Source organism: Phascolarctos cinereus, unplaced genomic scaffold (genome assembly GCF_003287225.1).
Source record: "Phascolarctos cinereus isolate Bilbo 61053 unplaced genomic scaffold, phaCin_HiC Scaffold_2;HRSCAF=192, whole genome shotgun sequence".
Lineage (NCBI taxonomy): Eukaryota > Metazoa > Chordata > Mammalia > Diprotodontia > Phascolarctidae > Phascolarctos > Phascolarctos cinereus.
In genome coordinates, this window is record NW_027555625.1 from 181,478,992 (window position 1) to 181,491,100 (window position 12,109).

Below are 12,109 nucleotides of genomic sequence, written 5' to 3' on the forward strand. Positions count from 1 at the left end.
TATATTCAAAAATGCAATTAACATTTTAAAACTAATACACAGCTCCAAAATTGTTATTTAAAAGATTTGTGAGTACAAACCATTCAAGATTTGCCTACAAAGCACAATTAACTTCACGCATAATTTTATTTTAAAAATATTTTAGTATGTATATGAAAGATTATTAAATATTTGATGAATTTTATATCTGAATATTTTTTCACTTCCATCATTTTGGAGCTATCTGTGCTCATGTCTGGTAGACTATATTTTACAAACCTACTAGCAAGCCATTATCTGGTGAGGTAAAGCCAATTTAAGTCAGATGGAGACCTATATGTTATAATTATGCCTGGTAGGGACTGTCTTGCTTTTTGTATTAGTTATCCCCAGCCCTTAGCCCAGTGCCTGAAAAATAGTAACACCTAATAAATGCTTTTTGATTAACTCAGTGTTGTTAAATGAAATATCTCAATGACTTATTCAAAATTACAGTTGTCTGAACTTTCATGGGAAGAAGTATTTATGTCTCTAAACTTACTCCAAGGAGAAAAGGCCAAACAGCATTTCAAATCTCTACTCTGATTCAAAATTCAAAAAAAAAATAGATTCACCAAGTTGAGGCTGTTTATTCATCTGGACACTAGAATAAGTAATGAATGAAGTAAGAAAAGTGTAATTCAGCCAAGAGGTTGAGTAAGTCATCATAAACTCAGGAAGGCTATGAATTTTAGGGCATTAAAGATTCTTAACATATGGTCATATATTAGAGTTGTATCTCAAGAATCTTAGAATATTAAAGAGGTTTATAGACAAGGAAGTCAAGGCCCAGAGAAGTTAATGACCTACTGAATTTCTTGTGACTAATTAATAAGCAGGGCTAGAACCAGAACTCAGGTCTTTTGGTATTATTATACTAAGTGTGGTAGGGATTTATTTCAAGTTTGATTTAATTTTAATTCTAAGGAGATATCCTACCAGTTCTCAAATTGCAGTAATGTTGAGGTTTAGAGGTTAGGGGTGCTGAGACCCCTAAATCATGACATGTGGGTCCTGCCCAAAAGAATTTGACCCATCTTCTTTCAGCCAGAGACAAGGTTTATTAAAGATCTGCCATATTAGCCAGACTTAAGGAATCTGAGTTTCTTTGAGCTATTGGCTAGATTGTAGAAATCTGAGCACCTTAATGGACACAAGATGGACCTTATATCTTATATACAGAAAGAATATGGGAGGGATCTAGGAGTGGCCAAGTAGTCTGGAGTGGGCAGGGGGGGAGACTGAGATAATAGAATGCTAGGGACCATGTGGCCAAAGGAGAATGGAGCCTAGATAAGATTAAGGGTGGGAAGTGACCAAAGTCCATATGGAGTTAAGACAATGGAGGGCCAAGAACACAGAATTTGGAGATTGGGTGTAGGAACCCAGTTGATAGGATTATACCTTTGGGCATTGATGACAATGATTATACCTTCAGAGGCTTCCTTGATCAAGTAAGAGAATTCAAGGACAGTCCAAGGGTTTTCTAGAAAAATGGGGCCCAAATTGGGACAAAGGTCTCAGCTTGGGCCCATACCCCATCAGTAAGATAACAGTGTTTTCTCTCCCAATTAGAGTATGAGCTCCAAGAGAGTAGAGACTCTCTTACTTGTTCTATTTGTATTCCCAGGACAGTGCTTAGCAACTAATAAATGTTTAATAAATGTTTTCTTATTCATTTATTCATTCATTTTTGTGATATAGCCTACAATTTTCCTTCATGCACACATTTCAGTCAAAATGGATTTCTCCAACACACAGAACACTTTCCCAATTCTGTATCTTTATTTTTTGTTATGTACATTACATTGAATGTTCTCCCCCTCCCTCTCTTTATCTTTTGACTCTAAAGTCACTAATTTCATGAATCCATTCTTCTGACATCTATCTTACATTATGGAAATTTTATTCCATACTTTAGGCATCAGTTAGGTTTCACCTTCAAATAATCTCTGAGGGTCAGGGCATATGTTTCAAAGTGATAAGCTGAAGTCATCTATAGGATTATATAACCTAAATTGTATAGCATCACAAATGGCCTAATCTTTGATGCAAAAGGCCTGGTTTCATTATCAGTTTGGAAAATCTGATGACAGCTAAGATTATGCCATTAGATACATTGGGAATAATTATTTTCTGTTCACTAATGTTTCCAATAATTTCCTACTAATGTCATTAGGTCATAAATATTTTTATATTTCCCATTTCTTTGTGACACTTTCACATAGTTTATAGAAATGTTTATTGGTTAAGGACCCTGCCAGTTTACTTCATTCATTCATTCAATAAAACTTTTTTAAATACTTTCAGCAAAAACAAACAAAAAAACCTTAAAAATTCAAAATAAATGCCTTCAGCATTCAGAGAACTGTACAAGGCACTGGGGAGATATGAAGTTTAATTAAGACATAATCTTTTTCTTTATTGACTTTATACTTTAATATAGAAATAAGAAACCAGTATTGATGATAATAATACATACCATCAGATGACAAATACCTTAGAGACTTGCAAAGAGTTACATGATTTCAGATGGGTAGAGTTTTGGACACTCAAGATACCAAGGAAGGCTTTTTGAAGATGGCAGTTTGTAGATGGAGTGATTACACCATGGAACCTGAGATAATACAGACATAATGTCAAAATATTTAGTCGATTCATGAAAAAATGTGTTATTCAATTCCAAAACTCCATTAGATTGATTGTTTGGTGACTGACTGAATTGACGAGGCATTCTGGCACAGTATTCTTTGTAGCTTTTGTCATTTGACCCTTGGTAAACTGGATCAGAAGGCCAAAATTATTTTTCCAAGAAGTTTCATTCTCCTCCATGTATACATTTTGTGTGGTTATAGACACATGACTAAATTAATCATCTAAGGACATTTTTTCCCCTTTTGTTCAGTTGTTTCAGTCATATCTGTCATATCTGACACATAACTACTAAACATTTTTGTGGCTGGATTTGAACTCTGGTCTTTTAGATTCAAATTTAGTATTCTAACTATTGTGGTAGCTAGCTGCATCACTACTCTTATAAAGCACTTCATCCTGTTGTTAGATAGCTCAAACTGTTAGAACTTCTTTATAAAACAGTATTTTAGTGAATGTGTGATCTCATCAGCATGGATACTCTGCGCACTGATACAGATCACAAACTAGCTCTTTGCAGAAGATCTACTCAATGTGCTGGAGGCTTTTTATAGTAACTAGGTATGTTGAGACTTAGGGGTTTAGGGAGGATGGGACCCCATAATCACAACACACAGGTCATGTCCAAAAGAATTTGACCCAAATCTTCTTTCAGCCAAAGACAAGGTTTATTTGAACATCCCTCTTGTTGGTCAGACTCTTAAGGAGTCTGAACATTAGTGAACTATTGGCTAAGTTATAAGAATCTGAGCACATTAATGGAGACAAAATGGACCTTATACATAGAAAGACTGTGGGAGGGATCTAGGAGTGGCCAAGCAGTCTGCTGGGACTGTGAGGTAACAGAATGCCAGGGACCTGAAGCATGTGGCCAAGGGAGAATGGAGCTGAGCTAGAATTAAGGGTGGGAAGTCGCTGGGGTCCATAGGGAGGTAAGACAATGGAGGGCTAGACTAGGTTAAGGGTAACAGAATTGGGAGATTGGGTGTAGCCACAATGAAAGGCCAGTTGATGGGATTGTAACCTCAGGCATATTTGGCTGTGTGGGAAAGTCCAGGGTCTTTCCTTTTTTGGGGTCCAGATCCTAACCCCATCATGTGTATGCAACAGGACCAGCCCAATTCCTTTTCCAGTCATACTTTCCTCCAAAATATCCCTTATGTAATTTCTCTTCATAAGTCATGATTGCAGCCTACTTACAGTCATTACGCATTTCTCTATTGCCTTTGGCTCACTCATAACTTTGATTCTTGGAAGTATCATGTTCAAAGATTTGCAAACATAATTCATTGCTAGGTCATTGTCTCAGAGAGAAACTTGGGATCATTAAAATCATGGTGTTCATTCAGTTGTTTTCAGTTGTGTCAGATTTCTTCATAACCCAATTTAGGATTCTCTTGGCAAAGATACTGAAGTCATTTGCCATTTGCTTCTCCATAAAATTATGATTCAGTTTTCCAAATGCAACCCAGCTCTCTTTCTCCTATGCAATTGTGTGTCCAAATTATTGTCCACCTACAGTCCCTATCTAAGATATATGTATGAATGCAGTGGACTGGAAATTCAACTATGTGTCATAATCTGGATAATAGGTATTTTTTCATCTTCTTAATTTTTCCTGTATGATTTACTCTTTGGCCAAATTCTTTTGATTATGGATCAGTGGATCTCACTAAGGAAGTCCTGACGTGTCTTTGGACTTGTTGCATAATATCGTCTGCAAACAGAAGCAGCTGGAGGGCCTCACCATCTGTACAGAATCCCTCAGCCTGACATAGGATTTGAATCCAGAAGATTGGGGTTCAATCAAGCAATAAACATTTACCAAGTGCCTACTATATGCTAATTATCCATGTTACCTTAGATAAGAGATTTAACTTTTTTGAGGCTGACATTCTTTATCTATAAAATGAACACAATTGAACAAGATGATCTCTAAGGATGTCTTTTCTATCTCTCCATCTTATCTTCCATTTGAAGTTTTCATAGTATGTCTTCCATAACAAAGGGGAGCTTTGTCAAACACTCCTCTTCTAATCTTAGGCCTACTTGGAAGGTGAATAACCAGAAGGCAGTTAAGCCTGGGTGATGCTTATTTTCCCAAAGTTAAAAGGAAATGAAAGGAGAGGAACAATGATAATAAAAGCCCTCAGGGTATGGGAATGCATTTCTAGGCCAGCCTGCTTAAATAGAGTTTAAGCAAGTTTTATGTGATGTTAATATTTTGCAGTTTCCTTTGCTTGAAGAAAAGGATTTCAGTCCTTGGTGGAGGAAGAGAAAAGGGATTGTAATCAACAAATAATAAACACAGGATTCTTGACTTTTTCTTCAATTCTTTGACTAATGAAGACATAATCTGCCATAGAAAACTTTTCAAAAACTATTTCTTTTTATTCAAATTTTTCTCAAGGGTGTTCTCAGTACATGTGCAGATCATTCACATAAAGATTTTATAAATGATGAGAGAATATATATAAGAGTTGGTGGTTGTTGATATTTTCTCAAACATCTTTTGTATCATATTATCAACTGTGCTTTTATTTTTCTGGGTTTTTTTGTACCTTTCCCTCCTTGATCTATCTTATAAAATGACCCCTCCATTCTTTTTAAACTTGTGCTACTTATGATAGATATTTACACTGTCTATCTATCTACTATCTATCTATCTATCTGTCTGTCTGTCTGTCTGTCTGTCTGTCTGTCTATCTGTCTATCTATGGACTGGTTTAGTCTCCCTTTTCACATCCCTCCTGTGGTCACCTTCCATGTACTCTGAATATATCACATGTGTATCTCATTATCTACATGTTGTTTTTCTCATTAGAATATAAATACTTTTAGGGCATGGACAGGGGTAATATTGTTTTGGGGGTTGTGGTGGAGGTGGTAGTTTTATTTTTTGTTTTCCTTTACTTTATATCTCTGAAATTAGCACAAGGCCTGGGACAAAGTAGACATAATAAATTCTGGTTGACTGAAGAACTTTACTCACTTAAGTGCATGTTGGAGGCTGAAGTATTAAAGTTCAAATGTGGTAGTTTCTCAGTCACACATGATAAATAGGTTTTTAAAGAAACTGGTACAACTGTTCCGTTTTCTATGTCTTGTCCTCCTGAGAATTTAATCTGTGAATAACAAATTGACCACTTTTTTCCTCTAAGGCTTACAGATGAAGAAGCTCGATAAGTTAATAAAATACAAACAAGAAACGAAGTTTTTGTTGTTGCTGTTTGTTAGGTTTTTGATTGTTTGGTTTCATCAGAGAAGTTTCATAATGAAAGTGATTTGAAGAAACTAATCCAGCAGTGGGATGCTGAATGTATTGAATGGGAGACAGAGACCAAAGTTAGGAATGTCAATGAGGGGGTACTTGTAATTATCCAAGGATGAGGTGAAGAGGGCCAGTACTAGCATGAAGTTATAGATTTTAGTGGGAAGCAGCATAGTCCAGTAGAATGAATGTTGTCTCTAGAATCAGAGATCTTAGGTTCAAAATGTTGCTTCAGATACTACCTGCATGATTTTATAGGCCTCAGTTATCATTGTAAAATGAGTGGATTGGAATAAGTTGTTACCACCTCTGGTGAACCAGTCTCAGCATCACGTTGCAGTGATGCTGCTTTTTTTAGCGGGGAATTTCTCTCCCCCTCTGCAAGGCCCTGAAGCCTGATCATACCCTCTGAATAGTCCCTACCCCTCTTTTTCCAGCATGACTATACTCGTGGTTGAACTAGTTCTGTGGTTATTCTGTCCTTTCACTAGCATGTTAAATTTCACACTCCTGCAGATTTTTGTCTTAAGGACATTTTTTAAAAAATGAACATATTGTGTCCATACAGTGAGGAAAGTATTATTCAATAAATACAGTGCTAGAAATATAAACAGATGCTACACAGACCCTGCTTTCAAGGAGCTTACGATATAATAGGGTAAAGAAAAACATATATAAGTAACTTTTTTTATGAAGTATCTAGGATAAGAGATATGATAAGGGTTAGAGGAGATCTTCAGATGACAAAGTGCTGTGAGAAAACTGAATAGGAGGGAAAGGCCCTTCTCTAGACTGCGTTTTTATTAGCAATCTCTCTCTCTCTCTCTCTCTCCTCTCTCTCTCTCTCTCTCTCTCTCTCTCTCTCTCTCTCTCACCTTTTACATTATTTTTATTAACTTATTTTCACATTGCACGCTGACTCATACCCTGTTCCCATATCCCATAGAATGGAAGTTAATTGAGGTCTATTCATTTTCTATCTTTGCATTCTCAGAGCCTAGGATGGTGTCTGGCTCATAGTAGATACTTAGCAAATGCTTATTAATTGACTGAATCTTGTCTTTGTATACTACTAGTAGTAGCTAGTATTTATATAGTTCGTTAAGGTTCAAAAATACATATATTATCTCATTTGAGGCTGATAACACTCTTAGGCAGATAATATTATCCTAATTTTAGAAATGGGAAAACAGGCTGAAAAGATAAGTGACTTTCTCAATCACACAGCTAGCATGTCTCTGAAGCATTATTCAAACTACATTCTTCTCGACTCAAAGTCCAGCCCTCTCTCCACTATGCCACTTAGTTATCTATATCCCCAGCATGCAGCATAAAGTAATATTTAAATAAATATTTCTTGAATTGAAGAGAATTATTTATTTTATCTAATGTAAAAAAAAAAAGTTGTTAACACCTATGAAGTGTTCCTGGTGGATAAGCAGATTTTCTTTCTTTTCTTTCTACCAAGAATCTCTTTTGATGAAAGATAAATATATCTTTACTTTCAGTATTGAGTCCCTTGGAAAAGCAGGGATCAATTTTAAAGAACATCATTAAGGACATCATTAAAACTTTATTGGGAAAGACTTTGTATATATTTCTAGAATTTCATCTTTTCCAATTAACCTGTAAGAGAAGTGTCACTTGGTATCGTGCTCACCACCTAAGAGAATTAAATGGGAGCTGGATGTTAGATTTGCTTCATTGAGTGGAAGAGAAATTAAGGTTTGTGAGCATGAACAAATGATTATCTGAAGGAAAGTGATGAGGAAAAAACAGAAAATATTGGAGCAATACAAGCTCAAAGCAGTCTTATCCAAGAAGAAATTGACTACATTGAACGCATTATAACTAGCATCAAGATGAAGAATTTGCATATGCTCACTTAAAAAATCACTTAAAAAAAAAGTCAGAAAAGTTAAAGGTGAATATTTTGAATGTCCATTTTTTCTGGGTCTGTATATTTATTTTTCCATCTACTGCATATGCTCTTAATCAAGAGACCATGTGGTATCATGGGAAGAGCACTGGCCCAGGAGTACAAAGGGAAAATCATTGCACTTCCCTGTGATCCAGGTCTTTCTTGTGTCCATTGTGGATAATAATGTCTTCATTACCTAGTTTACATGGCTTTTGGAAAATAAGTTGCTTGTAAAATCTTAAAATGCTCTATGGGATGTCATCACGGACAGCAGCTGGTGAGTAGGAGGACCCCCTGCATGCATCTTTCTCTGGGGTCTGGAATCTCCTGGCTTTGGTCCCCAGTTACCTAAGGAGAAGGAGAAGGTGATGTCTCCTCAGAGTGATGGAGACAGTGTACAGAGGAGGAAACTGAGGCCCTATGGACCAGGGCATGAATTCATCTGAAGGCACACTGGGAACCAGCTGCAGAGGCAAGATTCAAACCCAGAGCCTTCCATCTATTGGGCCTGCTAATCTCCAATTTCTGGTATTTGACAGGGAATCATCCAGAAGTGTTTTACTAAGTCTCTGGAACAACTACAGGGAACTACAGAGCCCATTTCATAAGTCCTTGAATGCCTCCACCTGGAACCATCACAGCAAACAATTGAGATACTCAACTCCAACTTGAGGGAAGACCCATTGAAGAAGATGAGTCATTTTAAGTGTGTTTGTTATGGAAATGGGAAGTTTGTTTCATGAGTAATAGCCCACAATCAACTAGCATTTTTATTTCTTTTTCTGGAAAAGTTAGAGATTCTCAGAGTTGCTGCTGTGTATTTAATCCTCTGTTTAATATGAACTTGAAGTTTCAGTTCTTAATGCCTTCAATATGACTGTTTTCATTGAGAACAAGAAAGGAAAACAGAGTGTTTGTGGTGAACCCACCAATTTTTATGTGATCTATTGTGAAACAGTTTTGCATAGGAATTTTTTATGGAGAAACTGGTCAGTCACTTCCCTTTCCAAAGTGATGATTACTGGAAATAGTTTTGAAGGAACTGAAGTAAAGTTATTAAGAAGGTTTCCTTAGGGGGGAAAAATTAATCCTATGTGGCAAAGATTTTAAGAGGAATAGCAGAGATTGAATTTCCTCAGATATTACAATATGTAGAAATGTTTATTGATACCACCATCCATTGTTTTCCTGTACAAAAGCTAAATTCTTGGGTGAAGTATGGTTGTGCAAGAAGAGGAAAGTTATTCAGAAGATGAAGAAACTTGAAATCATCAGGAACCAGAAGAGCTCAACTTATCCCTTCCTTGGATGACATTAATTGGACAACAATATTAATTTGCCATTATGGCACAGTTGACAGAAGCAAAGAGCCAGGAAGAACTGGGCTGAAATCTTGCCTCAGACTCACATTTACTGAGGGACACTGACCTCAATTCCCTAGGCAGCCCCCTGCAATCTCTGGAGGCCATACACACTCTACACACTAACACCAAACTGGATAAATTATGGCAGAGCATCTCTGTCACCAGAAAGCAAAAAAAAACCAGCTGCCACCTTGGATGATTTCAAAGAATTCCTTGTTTCTTTTATCCAAATGAATCCATGCTGTGAAAATTTAGGAAGAGGAATCTTCTGAAATGCCAACCTTTTCCAACAGAAAACATGTTGTAGATGTTTTTAAACTACCCTTAGAAATAAATGCTTAGCATTTCCTTCAGCTTGATAGAAAGTAGCTTTTGGACCAGGAGGACAAGGAAACATTTGAAAGACAATTAGAAAGGCTCTGTATTAGATCGTATTGCTGAAATTTTGGGGGTTATATCACTGTAGGTAAAAGAGATATGTTTGTATTTCTGTCCTCCTACTTATGGATGGAGTGGAGCCTGCGTAGGCAAATTCTTGGAAGGTGGAAGTCAGTAGGACACATGGACTTTAAACTGGTCATGATGGCAACCTCTCTTCCTCAGGCTGTGCCCACCCTCATCACTTAATTAGATGAGTATATTGTGACCTCAGGCTAGTATGGCTGTAACACCTGAAGAATTATAGAAAGGAAGGAGACATCTCTTCCCCCAGGACATGGTTTGGATGTAATCTGAATCTCTAGACCCACTGTCAGTTCAGTGCAGTCCCAATAAGTTCATTTTTTTAAGTCTTCAATACATTTTTTTTTTGTTTTCACAGCTTTCCTATCTCAGAAACTATGCCCTACTTTGCCATATCAATCAGACCTTGAAGTGACTTTGGCACCCAGATCTTCTCTCACTGTACAAACAGACCTGTCAATGTATACCACAGTCCACTCAGAGGTGTAGTTATTTTCTTTCATGCCTTTTCCCAATAATAGGCATGAAAACAATTTTAGTTCTTCAGCCTTTGTTTGAATAAGGTCTTTGAAGTTCATGGATAAGATGTTGGCCGTCATGCCCATGCCCCTACATATCCTTAGCTTTTTGGCACTCCTGCTTGGCTTTGTATAGGCCGCTGTGAACGCACAGTGATAAGAAATACATGTGGAGACAAATAAGTGCTTCAGAGAAGGTGAAAATAGAGAAAGTTAGTTTTAACCTAAGCTTGTGTTTAATAAAAACACTGTAATTAAAAAAAAAACAAACAACTGTCTATGAAGTGAGCTCTATTGTTGTTAGGAGCAAGTTAGGATATATATGTGTATGTGTGTGTATGTATTTATAGTATGTGTATAATATGTATACATATTGTATGATTATGTATAATAAATATTATACATACATAATTTCATATACAAGTTGTATATGTGCTCATATACATATACATTTTACAACACAAATGTATGTATGTGTATGTATATATGTATGTGTGTACATCCATATACAGATACACACACATATATGCACACATCTACCTCTCAGGTCCCTTTAAGTTCTGACCAATGATGAATATGAAGAATACAGAAAAGCATAGGAAGACATGTTAGCTGATGCAAAGTAAATTGAGTGGAGCCAAGAAAAAATATATATGTATATATAATGACTATAACTATATAAATGAAAAGAAGGGGGGGAAAGGGAATATTGTATAATTTTGAGGAACAAGATTAGCCACAAAGAAATCACATCAAGAAGTCAACAAGTATTTATTAAAGGCTTACTATATGCCAGGCACTGTGCTAAGCCCTGGGAAAGAAGAGATTTACAATGTATGACTCTTTGCTCTTTGAAGTGGTGCAGTACTATAAATATGTAACATTGCATATAGTATCAGAATAGATTGCTGTGTTGGTTACTTTTGCTAAACTACTTCTCCCTCCCTTCTTTTAAAAAAAATTTGTTACAAAAGATATGCCTCTGGTTACAAGTATCGGCTATTCTTATATGTGGGTATGTAGGGGAGTATGTGTATGTGTTTATATATATGTATGTATTTATCAGGACCTGTGTTTTCATCACTGTAGGGAATTCTTACTATGAAAACTCCCTCCATCAATACACACACACACACACACACACAGGTGTGTGTGTGTGTGTGTGTGTGTATAATCTTTGTAGTTTAACTTTCCATTATATTTAAATTTATCTTCTTGATTTCAGGAAGTATTGTTTTCCTTCATATGAAAAAAATAAGAATTTTCATATAGCTATAATATACCTACTATATCTACATACATGTATATATGTATGTATACATATATGTAGATTTGTATATATGTGTGTATACACACATACAGACATATATGTCCTGGTGTGAGCGTGATGTTCATATACATTTGCAGAGACAGTGTCCACACTGATAATTCCCATCACTAATGAAATCATAGGTCCAAACCCCCCTCCCCAGCCCCCATAGTGAAAAAAACTCTGAGTTTATTCATATATTATATTTTTATATCTCCTTCCTTTCTTGTTTTTTCCATCTGGTTGCCAAGACAGCCATCATTTAAACCAAAAGAACAATAACAACAACAACAACAACACACATACAGACATATGTACATGTGTGTATAGTTAGAAAGATAGATATAATTTAATTCAGCAAAACTAATCAACACATCAACCAAGTCTGATATGCAAAGCATATGCATAGCCCCACATCATAAATTTCCTACCTCTTAAGGGAGGGATGTTTATTTTCACATCTCTTCTTCAGTGTAGTCATTATAATTACACAATTGCATTTCTTTCTCTCTTTTCTTTGTTTTTGTTTAATCTTTCTTTGTTGTAGTCTTTGTTTTTCTTATTCTATTTACTGCATTTTGTTTTTCTCTATAT

The 12,109-nt window shown here is 36.0% G+C and overlaps 1 protein-coding gene and 1 pseudogene across 1 annotated transcript in view; both read left to right on the forward strand.

The window, feature by feature from the left end:
- CSMD1 (CUB and Sushi multiple domains 1) overlaps positions 1–12,109 on the forward strand; it is a 1,378,384-nt gene that overhangs the window by 1,197,576 nt on the left and 168,699 nt on the right. The window lies entirely within an intron of this gene.
- Positions 8,106–9,174, forward strand: LOC144455423 (SRR1-like protein pseudogene; annotated as a pseudogene).